General features: G+C 26.8%; 1 protein-coding gene across 1 annotated transcript in view; it reads right to left on the bottom strand.

Moving 5' to 3' along the window:
* The window catches only part of LOC129975007 (histone-lysine N-methyltransferase NSD3-like), a 194,969-nt gene that overhangs the window by 132,658 nt on the left and 38,710 nt on the right, over positions 1-23,601 (bottom strand). The window contains exons 2-3 of the mRNA XM_056087862.1: positions 21,658-21,757; positions 4,458-4,541 (exon numbers count right to left, since the gene is read on the bottom strand). The gene's annotated coding sequence lies outside the window, so the exon portion shown is untranslated. The remainder of the gene's footprint in view (positions 1-4,457; positions 4,542-21,657; positions 21,758-23,601) is intronic.

The raw sequence follows: 23,601 nt of genomic DNA on the forward strand, positions 1-23,601 counted from the left end.
GTAAAACACAATACTATTCTCTACAGAACGGATGCGTGCAGTAAGAAGTCTTCCTGGCAAGTATTGCCTATCCGTACAAAAGCACAGAACTTTCTACCTCATTCCCACAGCTTATCGACCGACGTAGGCAGAGCCATTGAATTCGCCGTTCTTAATATTGTGGAACCCTTTCAGTTTGTTATCTTACAATGCCCGAGAGGGCTGGAGATTTCCGTTCGTAAAATGCTCCATCATGGAAGGGAAGCGGATAGACCGGTCGATGCGGAGAAAACCTGTTGCAGATTATGTAGCAACAGGTTGCAACAGAAAAATATTAGCGCGATTTACAAATCATAGCTTTTTAAATTTTGCGATTTTAAATAGTTTATTGTGGAGCGAAATAATGGAATATTTGTGCAAACAGAACGTTTTTAAGTGAAATACATTTTTTTTTATACTTTCAAACATTTATGAAAAGCAAATGAATGATCAGGGCCCCACTTATCTTAATTGGGGGCTGGGAAAAAATTTCTTTGGAAGTCCCCTCTGTCTTTTCTGTCTTTGAAAAGCAATGTTAAAAAAAGTTCATTAAAGAAGGAAACGTAAAATAAACTTTCTATTCGATTTGGGGGCCCTGGGCAACTGCCCCGTCTGCCCCTGCCTTAGTCAGGCTCTGGTAGCTACTATCCTGATTTTAGCAAAAGTGTTAGCACTAATTCTAGGTTTCTATCGAGTGCAATCATGAAATTATTTCGGACATTAAACTTTTAACATTTAAAAAGCAGAGAGAAAAAAAGAGGTCGTTGACGGCATGAAACCCTCCTTTCTAATTGTTTTGTTTCTATTCTGCAATTTTAATAAATTAATAAAATAGCTATATATCCAAATTGAATTTAAAATTAGTAAGATATTGATTGTGGTAATATATAAAACTAATTTACATTAGTAACACACTAAATACCTTATTTAAATTAATTGAAATTTGCCTTTGACTCTCCCCCCCCCAAAAAAAAAACACAAAAAGAACTTCTCTGCATTTGATTTAAACTTTTAGATCTTGCTGTATTATTAAAAATTTATAGATGTCTTAATTCTAAAGTGATAATCAAATTGTAATCAGGTACACATCATCAAGAGTTGTCTCATTTAATATTTGTCATTTTAACATTAGTCCCTTTGAATTTAAATTCTTTGATGTTATATTAGTTTTCTTCATTTTCAAAGAATCACAGATTTTTTTTAACCATTAGCAGAGTAACTGAATACACTTATCAGAATAATGTTTATTCATCTTAATGGTTACAAAGCGGATAGTATAAAACTGTCTGTTATTACCTAATTACTTTTAATTGCATTGAATTCTAACAAGAGTTCAAAATTTCTTCGCACTCTATGGAAATCTTATGCATAGTGGAAAAGTTTTATTATACATTCATGCTAGAGGATATAATAAATATATAAATGCATCGTCAAAATAAAAATGGAATGAAATTCGATAAAGTTCAGAAATTATTTCGTTTTAAGTTCGAATCAATACAATTAAGAAAGAAAGCTTAATAATGTTTTTGTCCATAATATTAGCATTGGGCTGGGAAACGAATTCTTCGTTGAATTCTTTAAAACTGTTGTTACATTTCCGTCAAACTGGTTCAGTTTGAGTTTTTAAACATATAATCATTTAATTGCTGCAGAGTAATTGACTAGTGAATGATGAATCGAATAAATTCTCCACAATCTCATTATCTCATTGAATTCCAAGACAGATATCAATTTCATAAAAATTCCAAATATTTTTATGTGCTGTAGTTCAATGCTGCATTCTTTATTTTTCTTTTAAATAATGCACATTTCTATTCTAAGAAATATTAAAGTAATATTTTTGGATTTATTTTTAAAAATTAAGTTTATTTCTTTATTATTCAGTAAAAAATAATCATCCACATCTTTTTTATATTTTTAAAAGTGTCGGTAGCGATTGCTGAGTTATTTTCTTCTTTTTCTTTCTTACTAAAATGATCGAAAAATTTTCTGAAATTTTTATGCATATTTTCTTTGGTGAAAATAGGCCTCAAAAATTCTAGGGAAAACATGCCACAGTTGAATTTCAAATCAGTATTAAAATGAACCCTTCAGCAAACAGCTTCTTCACCGGGAATGTAATACTTTACTTTCAATTAATGCTCTTATCCATAACTTAACATTAATAATTCTTCCAAGAAAATATTTTTAAGCACCAGAATTTGAAAGACATTGAAGCTGTAATATTTTAATATCTTCATGCCTATTTTTGTTTTATAAGAGATCCTAATAAAGTGCATTTCAGAGACATTATAGTGCTATTTAAAACAGAAATGTCCGTAAAAATCTATCTTTTTAAAATTCGCCGTACTGCAACTTCAATTTTTTTTATTTCTCATGTAAGGGAGAAAATACAGAAGAAATCTGCAGAAATAAAGTAGCATAATTAAAATTAATTATTTTTTTAAAATTTTAAACGGCTTAAAGTTGATTTGTATTATATATTTTCAGTGGTTATCACGGAAAAATCAGAAATTCCAGACTAGTTAGAATTCTAAATTAATTTAAATTGCAAAATAATAGCTTCGAGTCACAATTTCTCATCCTCCTTAATATACTCGTTCTAAATTTTGTAGCTTTTAGTCGAACGACCTAATCCGCAGAGTAGAGGTGTAATGAAACCGCTGCCCTATTTATTATTATTTATTTTATGCTGCAAATATCCCTCACTTAACCCCAGCCTCTGAATTGTTTTGTCAAGAAAAATTAAATAATAATATAGAAAGTATTTTTGAAAAATAATATGATCTCACCACCTTTGGTGACTAACTATTTCACATGAAAAAGGAAAGTAATTGTATTAACATTTAGAAAGTAAATGTCAGTTTAACTAATTACTAAATTTAATTAATTTTTACATTGATGAAAATTGAAGTATTAAGTGTTACAAAAAAACAACAACAATAAAATAAAATTTGAAATACAAAATATTAAAATAGCGTTAAGAAGCTTTCTAAAAAAATACAATATTTAATTAAAATTATATATCATTTCAATCCAGGAAAATATTATTTAAGTTATAATAATCACACCTTATTTAACAATTTAATTGTTCCTTGTTTTTAGACTAAATTAAGCTAAGTGACTTTCTTATGAAATGGACAATCATACATATTAGAAAATAGAAATGGACAATCATACATATTAGAAAATAAAAAAGTAACAGCCAAAATTTTAATCATTTAAGCTGTATATAAAATGATTCACGTGTTAAATATAGTTCTGAAATAAAAATCGTTCTAGGCCCATAATAATTTTTAAGAATCAAGGAATGAAACAGTGAAGTAAATCTAAAAGGCGAATTCAGTTTGTTGGAGAACCTGCCACTACTTTAGACTGCTGTCTAAAATCAATATGTGTACATACATATATGTACATTTCGACTTAGAAAATAATTTGAAAGCACAATAATAAATTTTAACTTTTCATTACATTTAGAACATCTCAATTTTATTTTTAATAATAATAATAAAGTTGTATATTTGCTTTATTATTTATTTTTACTTTATTATTTATTTTTACTATCGGATTAATTAATCAATTTGGTTGATTAAAATGCATTATATACAGTAATTTTAAACCTCTTTATATATATATATACACACTGTGTGATCATAAACAATTATGTAAATATCTCAAAATATATAATATTACAATATCAACAATGTATTTTATTTACAATTAAAGAACTTATTTATGCCATTTTGCTTTGAAACTTCCTCAGAATTTTTATAATTCTTCTAATGATTTAAATGGAAAACTGAAAATTACTGAACAATAAAGTAGAAATGAAAAGAAAAAAAAATTAAGAACATGACACACATCTAAGGAATTATACAAACAGATATCTAGAAGCTGAAATTTAAATGAAGATATATTAAGATTTTAAAAAAAAATTTCAATAAATCACAAAACATACTTTTTACTTACAGTATTAGAAAAGAAAATTTATGGAATAAAGAATGAGGGAATATGGTTTAAGAAAATATTTTTTAATTATTAGCATTATATTTATTTATCAAATTAGTCAATAATATGAAATTCAAAAAGTCTTTGCTCTAAAAAGAAGCAATGAAGATATTAATTGGGGATAAGCTTTTAGACAGAAATTTTTTTAAGGTCTTGTTGAAAAAAAATACTGAAGATTTCGTTGAGTAACTTCCCATTTTTAAAAAATCAATGAGAATATTCACTAATCGAAAGTACAATCATTGCAAAAGCAGGAAATGAGAATAAAATAAATATTAAAATCTATATTATTTATAATGAATAATAAAGAAATAAAATGCATTTTATAAATTAAAAAATAATATTATAAAATTACATTCCTTTTTTGCATTTTCTAAATTAGAACATGACACTACAATATATGAAATTCGAATTTTTTAAGATTTACATACCTTTATTCCTTTCCAGGAGTTTAATACTCTTTTGCTACTCAAACGAAATTGCTCGATTAATGATTTCGATTACATCGGAGAAACCTGTTTTAGAGAAGACTCCGTTTTTATGTGCAGAATTGATAAATTTTGAGAAAAAACACATGCACAAAACAAAAGAATGAAAAAAAAAAATCTTTAGAATTTGTTTCGTCGTTGTTCTGTGAATTACATTTCAACAAATTACTACGTTCGTTTCGACCATGAGAATAGATGAAAATATATGCCTACGCGGCCGGTTAATACCTTTCATCATATAGAAGTTTATATTGCTTGTAAATTCTGCGTTTAACGGTACTATTTTTAATAAAAATTATTTTCGGCTCTTACCCTCTAGTTTGATATAAAGATTTCAAACATCTATTTTCAATACGCTCTCAAATCATGAGTCGATAATTCACTAATTGATCAAAAATTTAATGAAATATTTAAATGAAAAATTTAATGAAATTTAATAAAAAATATGGCCATGTAAACTTATTTATGCTTCACATCTGATGCATCCAGATTTTTTTCCATTCCAGTCAAAGTAGAGATACTTGAAAAGCAGTTATATTATTTAAAAAAAAAAAAAACATTATTCACAGGATTCGCTTAAATTATGATGAATTATCTATCTTAGTTTATTATTCAAAGCTGTTCTCAATCATTCACAATTCGATAGTCTATGCCACAGACGATGTTTAAATAGTGATTTGAAATTTGGAACGGATTATGTCTTGATATTTGATAAATTTCTCAGTAGGTTGTGGGCTTTCTCTTATCTCGGGGCCTTTGAGGGAGATTAGTTTTTAATTCACTTTTAGTAACAACATTAAGTTATAAAATATCTGCCAATTTTTATTTCTTGATTGGAAAAAAAAAAAAAACATTTCAACTATATATATATAATTTTAACCAATAAAGTCGCATGTGATTATAATGGTTATTATAATAATAATAATAGCATTTATTAAATTTTAAGATATCGCATCTTTATCTAATGATATCACAGAAATGAATAACATGAATTCACACCTATCAAATTATATTTTAAAATTCTTAAATAAGGATAATGGCCATTTTCTTATCAAAGCACAACTTCTATTATTTTAGAAGTTCCGAGATTCTCTTAAAGAATTCATATAAACTTAATAAATACTGCATAACCAATCTAATCCTGCACTAAAAATTACATCAGTGTAAAATCATATAGAGATATAAAAACAAAGAAAAAGTAAATCAACAAGAAGTAGAACAAAGTAAAATCACTTACTACTTTTTCAAGCTTAGGAATAAAGTAAAATTCTTAATTTAAAACATCAACTAAAATATCATTATCTTTTCCAACAGAAGAAAAGCGAAAGATTCAAAGATTTCATGAAACGCTGAAACAGATTTTACAAAACTTTGAACTCTGAAAACTATTAATAAAAAGCGAATATTAAAATAATTTTAAAAACCAGTTAAAATTACAGAATATTGTATAAATTCAAAATTCTTACCAAAAGCTATCATCAAAAGACACTGACATTTCGTCTACTTTTTAATCAAAATTCTAATTAATTTTTCGGTAAAAATTTGCTCCGAGACGCCTATTTCCATTTTCCCAAGTAAATTTGGTAATGTTAAAAAGAACGTTCTACTGTATAATGCATCAACACAAATAGACAAAAAATATACATATTCTTCTAGTAATAATAGATATAATATTAATAGACAATGATTGTTAAATATTGCCGACGCTTTCATTTATAAGACATAAGAAAGAAAAAAAGGAAGTTTGTAAACTCCTTTCAAAAAGTTTTAAATAAAATTTTAATAAACTTACTTGGAAGAATTGCTACGCTATTATTTTAACCATTTAAAACCAAGGGATTGAAATAAAAAAGATTCGAGCAATTGTTTGCAGGAAAAATATGATATACTAGAAAAAATAAAATAAATATATGTTTTATTATGTCAGTGGACAGAAATAAATCCTCTGGATACATGAAACCTTAAATATTTACTACAAGCAATACGGATAGCATTTCATTAACAAAGAACGAACAAGGAAAACATAAAAACTGAAGTATGATTATTCTTAATGAATTATACGAAGTCGCAAACGATTTTTTATAATATGCATGGAAATTTATTTATTTTAGATTAAAATGTTGCCAACTAAGAAATAAAAGTTCCTCTTCTGATTATATAAAAAAAGTTAAAGCGCGACATTAAGTAAATGCAATACTTTCTTTTTTTTAACTCCAAACACATTTATTTTCTTTTGAAAGAATTTGAATATATACAATTCGTTTCATAATCAAATAGGAATAATAATGATTAAAAGATTAATTACTATTACTGATTTGTCATTATAGACTCAACTAAGGGAACTCTATTCATAATTTGAAATAGTATGCATCTAAAATTTCCTAAACAGTTAGAGGATTTTTTTTATGCGTTCTTCTGTGATCATGGAAAATAGAAATAGCATTTCTTTCTCACTTATTTTTTAAGAAACTTTTTAAGAAATCGACATAACAATTAATATTAACATGGAGGTTGTAGTATTTTGTTCCTATGTATAGTATTTTGTATTCCCTATTCATATCTGAAGATATTCGAGAACGGCGGATTTAGGAATTTTGCGGCCATAGGCATGAAGATTAATTTTGAAAAGTATTATATTTTATTAACATTTTAATTCTAAAAATTATAGAAGAAAAGTGGACATTAAGATATTTTTAAAAATTTGTTAAAATTACAGAAATATTGTATAAATTCAAATTTATATCATCGGAAAATTCATCTCTGGAACTTGATGGTTCTAAAATTCTTACCAAAAGTTATCATCAAAAGATACTGACATTTCGTCTACTTTTTAATCAAAATTCTAATTAAGGCTTCGAAAAAATTTGCTCCGAGATGCCCATTTCCACTTTCCTAAGTAAATATGGACCACATTTGGTAATGTTAAAAAGAAAGTTCCACTGTAAAATCCATCAACGCAAGTAGACAACAAATACACACAGTATTCTAATAATAATAGAGTTAGTATTAATAGACAATGATTATTAAAGAATGACAACGCTTTTATTTAAACGCATCAACGCAAGTAGACAACAAATACACACAGTATTCTAATAAAAATAGAGTTAGTATTAATAGACAATTATTATTAAAGAATGACAACGCTTTTATTTAAAAGACATAAGAAAGCAAAAATAAATTTTATAAAATCCTTTTGAAAAGTTTTAAGTGAAGTCTTAATAAACTTACTCGGACGATCTGCTACGCTATTATTTTAACTATTTAAAAGGTAAAAGCTGAAATAGAAAAGATTCGAATTGTTGCAAGATTTTTTCCGGACTGGACATTTCGAGCCGATTACAAAACTGTCAATCAATGGTTCTGTTTACAAGCTGGTTGTGTTACTTACTGATAAGAATCAATTCCATTAGAGGTCACAGCACTTTAAACGTTATCTAAAAATGTCAGATTTGGCTTAATTTATCATGATGTTTAACACAATTCAGAATACTTACTGACATGTTCTGTAATACAATTTCATGCGTTTCAATAGAATCTTTCTTTCCACTTTTTTTTTGAAAGATTAACTGCTTTCCAATGAATTTGTTCAAAATTTAAGTTAAAAACCAAGCGCGAATAATATTTCTTCTCATATAAATACTATATCCATTTCGAAACAATAATCATTTCTTCTACATTTTAGATAGTAATTGCATTATATTACATAAATATAACGATTTTCATTAAATAAAAGGATTTTGGTTTCATCAGTTTCCTGTTCTTTATTTTTTCTTGATTTGTTTATTTAATTCAGTAAGTTCGAACACTGAAATATCTGTAATTTAAATAGGGCACTTAAAAAAGTTATTTCTTAAGTCTGAAGTATAATTATATGAGATTAATAGTATTGGAATGATTTGAATGTTGGAGATAGTTGAAAAGGAAATAACAGTGAAATGCCATAAGCTGTTAGTAGTCGAAAAACTTCCTAATATGATTGTTACATTTCCATAAAAAGACTTGTTAAATCAGTTTCCAGAATAGAAGCGCTATTACAAATTTAAAACTTTCTGGTTATCATCGCAGATTTAATTTCAATATTATTGCACTTTTTTTTAATTTGTGCTCTGATAAGGATAAATTATTTATCGCTGTATAACTTTTCATTTTTTATTTGAAATATTGCAATTACAGAGTGCATAAAAAGAGAGAGCTAAAATACAGAAATATATTAATATTTCACTAACTTATCATTTGTTGCTGCAAAAATCTGTAAGAGATGTTATCTGAATTCAAATGAATTATCTTCTAGATCCACTATTAAACGATAATCGAAATCTACTGCTAAAAAATAAAACTAAATAAAAAAAATGATTTATACATTAATATGTGTAGTATATATTCTTCAGGAATTTAAAATGTTTTGAAAGATCGTATTTACATGCTAAATAAGTCGTTAAAACTCGTGAAGAATGAAGATCTAGTAATGCACTCTTCAACAATATACATTTACACTTTTACAATAAGTTTTTACTCATAAGTTTTACTTTTCCCCAACAAGGCTGACAAAACAGAGACCTGATGAATTTACACAAAATTTAATCAACTCGCTTCCCATATTTCAAACAATATAATTATTTCCTATTTCCGAAGAATTCAGAACCCAATTAAACCTTTCAAGGTCCCAGAGTAATGCAGATCTCTTAGTCTCGTCCCCCTCCCCAAATTTTTAGAATCCAATATTTTCTATCGATTTTAATTTAATTTTTACTCAGCAGTTTTAAATAGCGAATTTTGACAAATTGCAATCACAAGTCCGTTTCTAAAAAGATTACAATATTTCACGTATAAAAAAGTGCACAGCTAAAATTTGAAAGTAACTTTAAGCAAAATAGTAAAAAAATATCTTTTTTAATACTCTAAATAATATTATAAAAGGAGAGACATTTCTTTTTAATTAAAAACCACCTAATATTTTGTTATAAAATAGCGTAAAAAATAACTTACAAATGGTAATTAGGAATGTCACTAAAATAAAGTTCCAAAATTAATTTATTCAACTCTTGATTTTGATTTGAATAAATTCGATTGTTCTGTCTCTATAATTAAATGAAAATAAAAAAATTAAATATCTTTCAAAATACTATTAAACATTTTAAAGAGCTCCACACTTGCCAACTTAGTGTATTTAATAATTCAGCATATTTTTTCTCCTTTGATTAGAATTATTTAAATAATATCTTTGTTGACATAGAAGCTCCCGTATTGTAGATTCAAATATCCTGGGGATTTAGTTAGATTTATTATAACAGCTTTATTTCATACTTTGATGTGCTCGTCGATTCGGATGTCCGTAAACAATTCCTTTTGTGAAAGCTATTTGCATGTTGCAGATATTTTGTAATGGTAAATGTCTAGTTGACTACACAATGTGCCCACAAGTCGCAAAACTATCGAGATCAATATGAAATTTCAAGAAAAGCAATTGAATTTAGAGCTTATTTCCTTTATTGAAAGAAATAAAGTCAGATTTATGTTATTGTCTAAGTTTTTAGATATTTTCATTTCTTATAATTAAGTGATTGAACATTCACTTTTATTTAAGTAATTTACTTTCAATCATAATGCATGAAACCTTGATTAAATCTTCATATTTTCGTTATAAAACTTCTAATCATATTAAAATTTTTATAATTTCCCATTAATATATTGTCAAATAATAAAAATGCATTGTGATACTTTTGTTACAATTGTATTATTTTCTCAACATAGGCTAAATTTTTGGTGATTTTATATTAAATTTGAAGAGATATTTAACAAAATGTCAATATTTTAATGCTACTATCTATAAAAAATAATTTGAATTATTTTTACATTATATTTTTATTTTAAAATTACTACCTAAGAAATCTCTCGCAAAGAATGTTCAAAATATTTAAAGTATAAAAATACCCTTATCATTGTTTAGCATTCATTTACTATGAAATTAATAAATTACTAATACTAAATATCATTTATTTAAGAAAATGTTTCCCCTCTTCCTTTTTTCCTTTGTATGAATATACAAAATGAAGCAAATAAAAATAAACTTAGTTTATCGAACACATAGAAACAATTATGTTTCTGTTATTATTTAGTATTTAATGCATTTCTCTATGATTTTTATTTAATGTTGATTGCTCATGAAACCTTACTCATGAGCAAATACATTGTAATTTACATAATATATACTTGAGAAATCATTTTAATTTATATACAAATGTATATTATTTTAACTACGATATACATTAAAGTTTATATAGAGCAATCGAAGATATATACAAAACAAACATATTTGGAAAAAAAGGCTTAATTAATTTGATGGTCCATTTTTAAAGAATGGCCATTGTAAACAGAATGAATAAATTTGACACAAATATATTTGGGAATAAGAAATATGCAATTCAGTACAATCCTAAAATATTAAAGCACAAAAATAATGTTATATCTAACGTAAATTATCATACAATTAAGAAAAAATTTCATTAAATTTATTGTTTTGTCAGTCTTTAAGTTGCGTGCCATTATACTGTTAGAAAAATACATGTACAGATCTTATATGTTTTAGATATCATATACGTTTTATAGTCCAGATTTTACATTTATTTTTATGAATGAAAATATAAAGTTTTCTGACATAAATATAAATGTGAATAATAGATTTTTTAAGTGCGATATTTGGTGTATTTTTATAATTATATTAGATTTCTTTCTTCTTAATAATTACATTTCTTTCTCTTCTTATTAGTCATATAAATATTTTTTTTAAATATTTATATGACTTATTTATTTGATCGGACCTGGTTTCATCGGATATTCTAAAGATTTGGATATATTTAATTACAAATAATAATAAATTTAGCTGCTGTTAAATTCTGTAATTAATCTATGTATTATTAATTAGCTGAAATGTACGTCTGAAAGACCCAGTTATCTTAAAACAATCCCAATCGTTTATGGTGTAATAGTTAAGTTCAGGTGTATTTTTTTAGAATGGAATTTCACTAATTTAGATTTCTTTTTACATTTCAGAAATGTAATTGGTATATTTTGAATGTGAATTAAGGATTCATAGAGTTGATATGATTTCCAAACATATATTTTAAACTTGCCATCTTTGTCGACCCATTGATTCACCGAGAATAATGGTTACTGAAAATTTCAATTGTTTCTTAAATAAATCATTCTAAACTTCAAATTTTGATATCTATCTATATGTATAACTTAAATTATTTCAAAAGCCTTATACTGATTTTTTTAATTATGTTTTGCATTTGTCTAATTGTTTATTTTCTATTTATATCTTTATACATTCAATTATATCACAGGAAAAAGCAAAAATATTTTTAAATGGATGTATTTTTAAAAAAATTTTCAACATTGCTTTATTCTGAGCTTAAACCACATTTATAAATACAAAAAAATTATCAAAAATTTTATTACAAGCATATCAATTACTAAAAAATATATAAAAAAAATTGTATGGTAAAAAATTTGGTATCATTAAAAATATAAGGTTTTTTTTTTTTTTTTTTTTTTTTTTAATTTCATGATGCTGTAAAACTTATTTTTTCCATTGTAAAATTTTAAAAAGTTACCGTAAAAAATGCCAATATTTCGCTTCATTTTTGATGAATTATAATTCTAATTAAAAGTTTTTAAAAGTCGCTCCAAAAAGCACAGTTCTACTCTCCAAAGTATAATCTTGCCAAATTTGATAAATATAAGTCAAACGGTCTGGTTTGTGCAGGGCCAACAAATAACACATAAAAAGACAGAAGCTTTTTTCATATCTTTAAGAACCAAAATTTAATTAACATAGCAATACATCTTCAGCTAATACGTTCCTTAACAAAACTAGACTAATCAGTCCCTAGGCCCTTCTTGTAAGGAGCTATGAATGATTTATTGGACGTTTAGGAAATGTCCTTTCGGTGGAGTCATAATATCGAAAATTCCACTGAATTACAATTACTTCCCCAATATTTTTTTCCTGGTATTACTCAGATATGAATCGCACATATCAACATAAAATATCACATGCGTAAATATATACAAGTATATTTCGGCAAGAACATTATTCTAATTTTAAATTTTAACAATATATTTAGAACATCTTCAATATATTTTTAACAATGATAAAACTTAGTATGATTGATTTATTACTTATTTTTACTGTTGGAATAACAAATCTGTTTGGTTGATTAAAATACATTGTATTCAGTAATTTTGAATCTTTTTCTCTCTTACATATAAAAAAATTCCATTTATACCATTTTGTTACCCAGAATTTGTAAAACTCTTCCAATGGCTAATATCGTTAATTGAGAATGACTGAACAATAAATAATTAAAAAACGAAAAAAAAAATTCTAAAATCATGACACACATTTAAGGAAATTATACAAGCAGAAATGTATCGATTTATTGTCAGAAGCTTAAATTCAAATGAAGATATATTAAGATTTCAAAAATTCTTTTCAATAAATATTAAAACATAGCTTTTTAATTACAGTTTTGGAAATCAAAATTTATGGAATAAAGAATGTAGAAATCTAATTCAGGAAAATATTTTGAAAATAGCATTATATTTATTAATTAAATTAGTCAGTAATATAAAATTCAAAAAGGTCTTTGATTATCAATTACCTTTACTCTAAAATAGCAATGAAGATATTAATTGCGGATAAACTTTTAAACAAAAACATTTGAAATGCTTTGTTGAAAAAAAAATACTGAAGATTTCGATGATTAATTTCCCTTTTTTTTTTTAAATCTCTGGGAATATTCAACAGTCGACGGTACAATACTTGTTAAGGCAAGAAATGAGAATAGAATTCAGATAAAAATTTATATTATTTATAATGAATAATAAAGAAATTTACTGCCTTTTTCAATTAAAAAATAATATTATAAAATTAGGTACATTTTATTGCATTTTCGAAAGATTATGAAACTATAATATATGAAATTCGTATTTTTGAGATTTACGCACCTTTATTCCTTTTCACGAGTTCTATGTTCTGCCACAGAGAAGAAATTGCTCTATTAATGATTTCCATTACCTCAAAAAAGAACTGCAATTTTAGGGAAGACCCCGTTTTCACGTGCAGAACTGTTAAATTTTTAATAAAAAACACACACACAGAAAATAAAAGTAAAAAATCATTAGAATTCCTTCTTTATTTGCTCTGTAATTTATATTTCCACGAATGATTACATTCGCTTCGGTCATGAGAATGGATCAAAAATATCTGCTTGCGTGGCAGGTTAATATCTTTCATCATAGCGAAGTTTATATTGGTTGCAAATTCTGCGTTAAAGCTTTTATTTTTAATGAAAATTAAACCGGCTATTTTCATTTATTTTTCTGTAAATATTTCCACATCTATTTGCGTTCTCAAATCATTAGTTGATATTTCCCTGAGTGGTTAAAAAATGTTAATGAATAAACATATGACCATGTGACGTGAGTCTGGTGCCTCAGATCTATTTCCCCTCACATTCAAAATAGAGATATAAGAAAAGGTAGAAGAAAAGTCTTTCGAATAATGCAGAAAAACAAGTAGACAACAAACACACACAGTATTCTAGTAATAATAGAGATAGTATTGATAAACAATGGTTGTTAAATATTGACGAAGCATTAAATATTGACAGAAGAAAGAAAAGAATTTATACAATCCTTTCAAAATGTTTCAAATGAAGTCTTAATAAACTTACTCGGAAGATTAAGTATGCTATTGTTTTAAGCATTTAAAAGGAAAAAGATGAAATAAAAAAAAAGATTCGAATAATTGCTTGCATAAAATTTATGATATGTTAGAAAATATATAAAATAAGTATACACTTCATTATTTAGTATATACGAAAAAAATCCTCTGGTTACACGAAACATTTAATATAAATAATAAGAATAGCATTTCATTTACAAAGAAAGAACCAGAAAAACATAAAAAATGAAGTAAGTTTATTCTAAACGAATTATACGGAGTCGCAAGATTTTTTAATACACGTTGAAATTTATTTTTGACTGAAATGTTGCCAGCTAAGAAATAAAAGCTCCTCGTCCCATTATGAATAGAAAAAAAAAAGTTAAAGCTCGGTATTCAGTATATGCAATATATTTTTTTTAAACTCCAAACACATTGATTTCTTATTTAAGAAATTTAAATATATACAATTCGTTTAATAACTAAGTAAGAATAATAATGATTAAAAGATTAATTACTATTACTGATTTGCCATTATTGTCTCACCTAAAGAAACTCTGATCGTTTCCTAATCACTTAAAGGAATTTTTTTATGTCTTCTTTTCAACTCATACTTATATATATATAAAATAAAAATAGCATTAATTCCTACTTATTTATTAAGAAACTTTTGATAAAATCGACATACAATTAAAACGAACACGGAGAATATAGTATTTTGTTACCATGTATAGTATTTTGAATTCCCTATTTATATCTGAAGATATTTGAAAATAATACCCAATGGCGGATGAACGCATTTCGCGACCCTAAGTATGAAGATTAACTCTCTAAACTATTAAATTTTTATTAACATTTTAATTCTAAAAACTATAGACGAAAAGCAGCCATTAAAATATTTTTAAAAACTTCTTAAAAATACAGAAATATTATATAAAAAACAAATTGATGTTATAGGAAAGTTCATTTTTGTAGTCTTAAGATGAAGTAAAATTCTTACCAAAAACTGTCACCAAAAGGCACTGATATTAAGTCCACTTTGTAATCAAAATTCTAATGAATTGCTTCGGAAAAAAATTGTTCCGAGGTCCCCTTTCACATTTATATACATAAATTTGGGATTAATTTGATAATGTTAGACAGAATTTTCTGCGGTATAATGCACCAACATGCACTCAGTTAAACCAAATAGGCACAGTATTCTAGTAAGAATAGAGATAATATTAATAGAAAATGATTGTTAAATATTGACGACGCCTTTAGTTAAAAGGCGAAAGAAAGAGAAAAGAATTTTCTTTTAAAATTCCTTTCGAAAAGTTTTAATTGAAATCTTAATGAACTTACTCGGACGATTTGCTATGCTATGCTATTATTTTAACTATTTAAAAGAGAATAGCTGAAATAAAAGAAAAGATTCAAATAACTGTTTAATTAAAAAATAATCTTTGAATCAGGGGCAAAACGACTACTAATAACTAGCAGAGCCCGACAATTCAACTGTTTATCTTCAAATTTCACTGCATTACAATTGAACTCAGTAATATTGGGAACAACAGATTTTGTTCCCGATATTACTGGGATGTGAATCGCACATATCAAAAAGAAATTTCATCTGAATTAATCAAATGTAATGAAATTATATAAGGTTAAAACAAACAAACGGACAGTTAATTCTACATATATATTATGACAGCAGATTGTTCCAAATTCACCTTTGAAACAACGTTATTGAAGCTGATTTTTGTTTTTATATATATTCTAATAACAAAGTGAATTTAATGAAACAAATAGGACGTGACCAATTATATTTCAAAAATTATTGATATTAGTTATATTTTACTATTTATAAAATTTATAATTTTTACAATTTTTTTGTCTACAAAGAAAAAAAAATTCTTTTACTCAACTGCTTGTAGCACCGCTCTCAGACTACCAGCTACAGAGAATCGGAAATCTGTTTTGGACTAAAACCGTCAAAGGTTTGATTAGGTTTGCCGATTCCTATATATAGTGGCTCGAACAAATGAGAGTACATTGTACTTTTACTTGATAAATCCGACTTTCATTATGAATAACACATTACCAAGAAATGCAAACATGTTTTTATTTTTACACATAACAAATGGTTCAATTTAAAGTACAAATAAAGAACAATCAGCGAATAACTTCTAAATTGGAAAGTTTCAGAAGCATTTTAAATAAACATAAGCAGAGTTTTGCCTCAAAAAATTGAGAATACAGAGGGCGTTTGTACATTTTTAACTACCACTCAATATTATCTACTTAACTGCTACTTTAATCTGATTTTATGTAATCTTAAATCTTTTAAATTATCATTTTTGTATGATTAAAGCCAAACTTTTAATTGAAAAATGGTTCCTCGAAGAGAAACCAGTATTGATGTAAAGAAATTCATTTTTAGATTATTTAAAAAAGAAAAAATCTTATCGTGAAATAGCTGAAATGGTTAGTAGAAAACACACTTATGTCCAAAATATCATTGTAAAATTTAAAAATGATGGACTGATTGAAAATAAATGAGGGAGATGAAGGAAAGGTATTCTGAGTGATGTCGCAAAATGGAAAATTTTGAAAGAAATCAAGGTTGATCCTAAAGTAAGTGCAATCAAACTTGTTGCAGAAATTTCTCAAATTATACGCAAAAATGTAAGTGTTGAAATTGTGCGAAATGTAATTAGACAAGCTGGATATAAAAGACCGTCTTCCTTCATCTGAGGTAGGAAATTTAGTTTTTATAGATGGCATTATGAACCATATGGTTTACTTGGATATACTTTGCAACAATTTAATGGAAAGGGCTAAAAATTTGAGTTTAGGTGGAAATTTCATTTTCCAGCACAACAACGACCCCGAACACACGGAACGTAAAGTCAAAATGCGGTGTCTTTTTTATTGTAAACAGTAGTTAGACACACCACCACAGTCCCTTAACATCAATGTCATTGCAAATCTGTGAGCCACACTCGAAACAGCAATCCAAAACACAAAAGTAGAAGGGGGGAAAAACCCATTTAAAACAAGTATTGACGGAAGAATAGGGTAAAATTTCTTCAGATACCACCAAAATGTTGGTCGAATCGGTACCACAAAGTTTAGAGGCCATTATATAAGCCAAAGAACTTGCTACTAAATACTAATACTTTCTTTGTATGCGAGATATTATGAAAATTTCATTGGTGTATTTTCAATTTTTTGAGTCAAAAATCTGCATATGTTTATCTAAAATTTTTCTTTTAAATATTTAACTAAACTTTTCTGTTTAGAAGTTTCGAAAATTCAATAAGTTTGAGAAAAAAAACTTTGGTTTGTGATCTTTGAACTATAACTGTTGACATGTAGAAGTTTTTAGATCACATCCATTAATGAATACATTACCAGCTTATATGTAGCTCAATATCGCATAAAGTTCCCGAGGTGAAAGAAAAGAAAAGGAAAGAAAAAAATCCACAGAAGCAGAGTCAAACGCAAAAAGTTCAAAACATTTAAATTAATATCTGATGTAAATACCACATCAAATTTCGAACCAGTTAAACAAAGAGAAGAGGATAGGCTCAAAAATGCGGACTAGATTTTCTACAAAGATTGATGAAGCTGAATGTACGGTAGGTACCCTGAATACACATTCCCTTCTGGACGGTTGAGCGCGGGCAGACGTCCTCCCGGCAAGCGTCGACTGTCCATCCAAATCAAAGAACTTCTGCCCGCTTTCCCACGGCCTATCGAACAACGAATATACGGCCCATCGAACAACGAATACAGACATTAAATTCTCAATATAATGGAACCATTCCCTCTTGTTAACTTACAAAACCCCGAGAGGTTCGGAGGTTTAATGCAAAATGTTCCTAAAATGCTCCATTGTGGAAGGACAGTTTATGGACCGGCCAGTGCGGAAACAACCTGTTGCAGATTGTGTAGAGAGATTTCGGAGAATATATTGTACGATTTTCAAATCTCAGTTTCTTTTAAGTTTTGCGATTTCAAGTAGTGGATAATGGAGTGAAATAATGAAATAACTATTTATGCAAACAAAAATTTCTTTTTATCAAGTAAAACACAAAACCTCTAATTTTTATACTTTCAATTATTTATGTAAAACAAATGAATGATCACTGTGTCTTATAGAGATTAATTATTATGATTATTAGAGATTATTACTTATATCAGCAATGCTATCATTAATTCACTGCAATTATCTACCGACTGCAAGGATAAAATTTTTTCGGACATAAAAGTGGTGAACATCGAAGAGCAGAGGAAAAAAAAATGGTGATGGCACGAAACCCGCCTCCTTTTGAATTGTTTTGTTTCTATTTTACAATTTTTAAAAAATAAGATATACTCTTTTAGATATATATCAAAAATGAATTTTAAATTAGTAAAATAGTGATCGTAATGATATACTAAAATAATTCAAATTAGTAGCACAATAAACACATCATTTAAATGTAATTGAAATTTACCTTCACCCACCCTCCAAATCCATATTTTTTTATTTTAATTAATTAATTTATTTATTTATTTATTTTGTGATACTGGAAACACAAAAGGTACTTTTCTGCATTTCATTCGAACTTTGAGATCTTGCTGATTCATTAAAATTATCAGACGTCTTTTTCTCAGTGTGGTAATCACATTTGTAATCAGATGCACATCATCAAAGGTTGCCACTAGAAGATTTGCAATTTTACATTAGTCCCTTTTCATTTAATTTCTTTGTTAAAATATTAATTTTTTAATTATAAAAGTAACGCAGTTTCTCCAAACATTAGCAAAGGAATTGATTACACTTATTTGAATAGTACATTTTTATCTTAATGGTTACAAAGCGGATTGTAGAAAACTGCTTGTTATTACCCAATTACTTTTAATTGCATTGAATTATAATGATTGAAAATTTCTTCGTGCTCTATGGAAATCTTATGCATTGCGATACCACTGGAAACATTTTATTACACATTCATGCTAGAAAATAAAATACATACACTGCGTAAGAAAAATAGGGCAGTAGATTTCTTTAAATTTTCTTTGATATTTTTATCCTGGCTAAAAGATTCTTATGTAGGTTTTATTTAGCAATGTTTTCTTCATTTTCATGTAAAAATGAAATAGCTACCACTATTTATAATTAGAAAGACGAAAATATACGATTTACAGTGTGTAAAAAAAGTAGGATACACACTATATTTTTTTATTAGGTGGAATGTGCAAGAATAGAAGACTAAGTATATACTTTTTATTAATTTGTTTTTTCACAGGAAAAATATTTTGTTAAAAATTACACTGATGCTTTAGTTACAGAATGCCTAGAAATATACTTTTAGATGATTTCTAAAAAGTCAAATTTTTGCATATAAAAGTGGAGGTAAAAGTATTAGAGATCACTTGTAAACTGCACGTCAGCCCCAATACAGTTTTTAACTTTATTAAAAATCCAAACAGAAACGTAATAAGAAAGAATACTGGTAGTCCTAAAAAGTGAATGCCTCGTGATGAAAGAAAACTTGCTCATGAGCTCAAAAAGAGCAGTGGAAGTGTTGCAAAAGCTCGAAATAAATCACGACTTATTCATGTGTTCAAGCAAACAGTATATAAAACTACATCCAAAGGTCCAAAGGATTCATTTTTAAAAAAACGGAGGATTCATCCAAAGTGGTAACAAAGACATATTAATAATCATTTGTCTTGGGCTCAGGAACACTTGTCATGGCCCACAGAATGGACTTCTGTAATATTTTCAGATGAAAATAAAGTTAAACTTAGATTGTCCAGACGGTTATCAATGCTACTGGCACTGTCTGAAGTCATAAAATAATGCAGAACAATATTATTCAACTAGACAAATGGGAGGAGGAAGTTTGATGGTCTGGTTAGCAGTTAGTTATGGAGGAAGAACAAGTTAGGTCATCCTCAATGGTAGGCAGACGCATACAGACTACATTAATGTTCTCAATTCTAAGCTTCTGCCTTCTGGCTCCGAATTACGAGGAGAACAGTGGATGTTTCAACAAGATGGAGTCTCAATCCACATCGCCAATGGAATTAAATATTGGTTCGCTGCAACTAATGTGCAGGTTTTATCATGGCCAGCTGAAAGCCTCGTTCTGAATAGGGTAGAAAATATTTGGGCAATGCTTGTTCGTCGAGTACACGCTGGTGGGAAGCAATCTGAATCGCTCTCTGAGCTTCGAATGGCATTAAATACCTCATGGGATAATTTTTGGTATGAAACCATTTTTGGTGTCATTGATACTTTATTTTTTAATACCATGGTAAGATGATATTATTTTTTTAGGTGAATGATCTAAAGAATATTTTTTATAAAAATAATTGGAATAAAAAAAAAATTCTTTATATTTTTTTTTAATCTAGTGTTCTTTTACTTTTTTTACACAGTGTATATAAATACACCGTCAAAATAATGATAGAAGAAAATCCGCGAATATTCAGAATTTATTTAAGTTCGAATAAAAAAAATCAATAAAGAAACCTCAATAATTATTTTTTTCCATAATAGCATTGGGCTTCAAAACGAATTCTTTGTTGAAGTTACAACTGCGATTACACTTTTGTCAAATTGGTTCAGTTTGAGTTTTTAAATATTTAATAATTTAATTGTTGTTGAGTAACTGACTAGTGAATTCTTATGCTAATGCTGTAGAGTAAATGATTAGTGTTGCTGACTTATTGCATTGTTGAGGAATATATTTTCCACAACAATGACGTAATCTCATTGAATTCCAGGACGAATATCCATTTCATAAAAATTCGAAGTAGTTTCATGTTGATTTTTTTATTTATTTCCTATAAAACATACAGAATTCTATTCTAGGAGTTTTTTTTAAACTAATTTTAGAATAATATTTTTAGAATTTTATTTAAATTCAAAAATATTATTTTGATAATTAATATTTTGGATTAAAAATTAAACTAATTTCATTATTGTGCATAAAAATTAATCCTTTATTTAGCGTTTCAAACCCATTTTTTAATATATTCAATTACTGCGGCATCGATTTCCGAGTAAATTTCTTTATTTTCTTTTTATCTAATCTGATGGAAAAAATAATTTTGAATTCTTGAAGTATATTTTTTGTGCTGAAAATGCGCCTCAAAATTTTCAGGAAAAGTAAAATTTTCAAATCGGTATTAAAATTAAAGGAATGAAGGCATAATACACATCAGAAATGGGTGGCTCTTCCTTTTCTAAAAGACATCTTAATGATGTAGCATCAAAAGAATTTTGAAAAAGATCTTAAAATCTTTCCGAAATGTTTCAGTAAATTTTTGATAAACTTGCTCAGAAAATGCTTAATATATTTATTCCTCGACCCACTAAAAAATGCGTAAATGAGAAATTCGAATACTTCTCTGTAAGAAAAATTTTCATACCTTAGGAAAATGTAGACGAATACGAATTCCACTTATTTCGTTTAGACGAAGAATAGAGAGTTGCAGAGGCACTCTGGTACATATATCCTAGACAGGTCCTCTGAAATAATCACATATAATATATAAAATATATAATTAAATATGATTTAAAATGCTTTTATACATTTAATTCCATTTTATTTACTTTCTGTTAAAAATTGTTTCTATAATTACCGTATTTATTACTTTTAATAAATAATTTAATTAATATGTTTAAATAATTAAAATATATTGTTCATATGATAATAAACCATAATACTTTAAATGGTTTTATTATATAATTATTTAGATTTAAATGCAATTCCCCCTTACCCGACATAAAAATTTTTAGGGAACAGGGAGAAAATGAGTATCGTAGTTATTAAAAAGGGAAAGAGATAGCACTATCTTAGTATTTGCCCTGAGAGTCAGTTAAAGTAAATACCTCTCTGGCGACTTATAAACTGATACTAATGAAAAATTAAAACTAAAAAATCTTGTCCCGAGAATTTTAACATTACTCATGTTTTCATTACAAATAATCTGTCATTTTTGTAAATAATAAACCTTTCATGAATGGTTTCTAATCTTAATTATTTACTATGTTTAAAACAACTTAACTATATTTTTATCTCTATATATATCTCTGTATATATATATATATATATATATATATATATATATATATATATATATATAAACTTACAATATCAGCGATGGATTTTATTTACAATAAAAGAACTTCTTTGTACATTTTGTTTTGAAACTGCCCAGAATTTTTAAAACTCTTCTAATGGCTAATACCGAAAACTGAAAATTACTGAACTGAAAGAAATAATCTAAAAATGAAAGAAAAAACTAAAATCTTGGCACATATCTATAAGAATTATACAAACAGAAATGTACAATAAAAGAACTTCTTTATACATTTTGTTTTGAAACTGCCCAGAATTTTTAAAATTCTTCTAATGACTAATACCGAAAACTGAAAATTATTGAACTGAAAGAAATAATCTACAAATGAAAGAAAAAACTAAAGCCTTGACACACATCTAAGGAATTATACAAACAGAAGAGCATCGATTTATTGCCAGAAGCTGAAATTTAAATGAAGATATATTAAGATTTTATAAATTCTTTTCAATAAATATTTTTAATTACAGTTTCGGAAATGAAAATTCATGTAATAAAGAATGTAGAAAGGTAGTTCAAGAAAATATTTTGAAAATAATTAGCATTAATATTTATAAATCAAATTAGTCAGTAATATAAAATTCAAACTGATCATTGATTTTCAGTTATATTTATTCTAAAATAGCAATGAAGATATTGATTGAGGATAAGCTTTTGAACAGAAACTTTTGAAAGGCCTTGTTTTAAAAAAAAGTACGAATATTGGTGTTATACATATTCTAAAAACACAGTGAAATTAATAAAACATACAAGAACGTAAACAATTATATTTGAAAAATTATTGATATTAACTACATTTTGTCTTTCCTAGAATTTATAATTTTTAGAATTTATTTGGCTCATAAGAAAATAATGTTTCTTTACCTTACCTGTTTGCAGCGCCGCTATAAGACTAGCGGCTTTGGGCAGTTGAAAATCGTTTTTGTCTATAACGGCAAAGGTTTCATGAGGTCTGTCGATTGCTATACATGTATAGGCAGTAAGTTCGAAAATCCAATAAGAAAGAGGAACAAGTGTTGGTTTGTAATCTTTAAACTATAACTGTAGACATGTAGCAGTTTTTATGTCGCATACATTGATGAACAGATTACCTGCTTATTTGTAGTTCAATAATGCATAAATTTCTCAACGAAAAAAAAGCAGGAAAAAAAAACCACAAAAAAAAACAGAATCTCAAAAATGCAAAAAGTTTAAAACATTTAATTTAATATCTGGTATGATGGTCACACGAAC

The sequence above is a fragment of the Argiope bruennichi genome, chromosome 1 (assembly GCF_947563725.1).
Source record: "Argiope bruennichi chromosome 1, qqArgBrue1.1, whole genome shotgun sequence".
Lineage (NCBI taxonomy): Eukaryota > Metazoa > Arthropoda > Arachnida > Araneae > Araneidae > Argiope > Argiope bruennichi.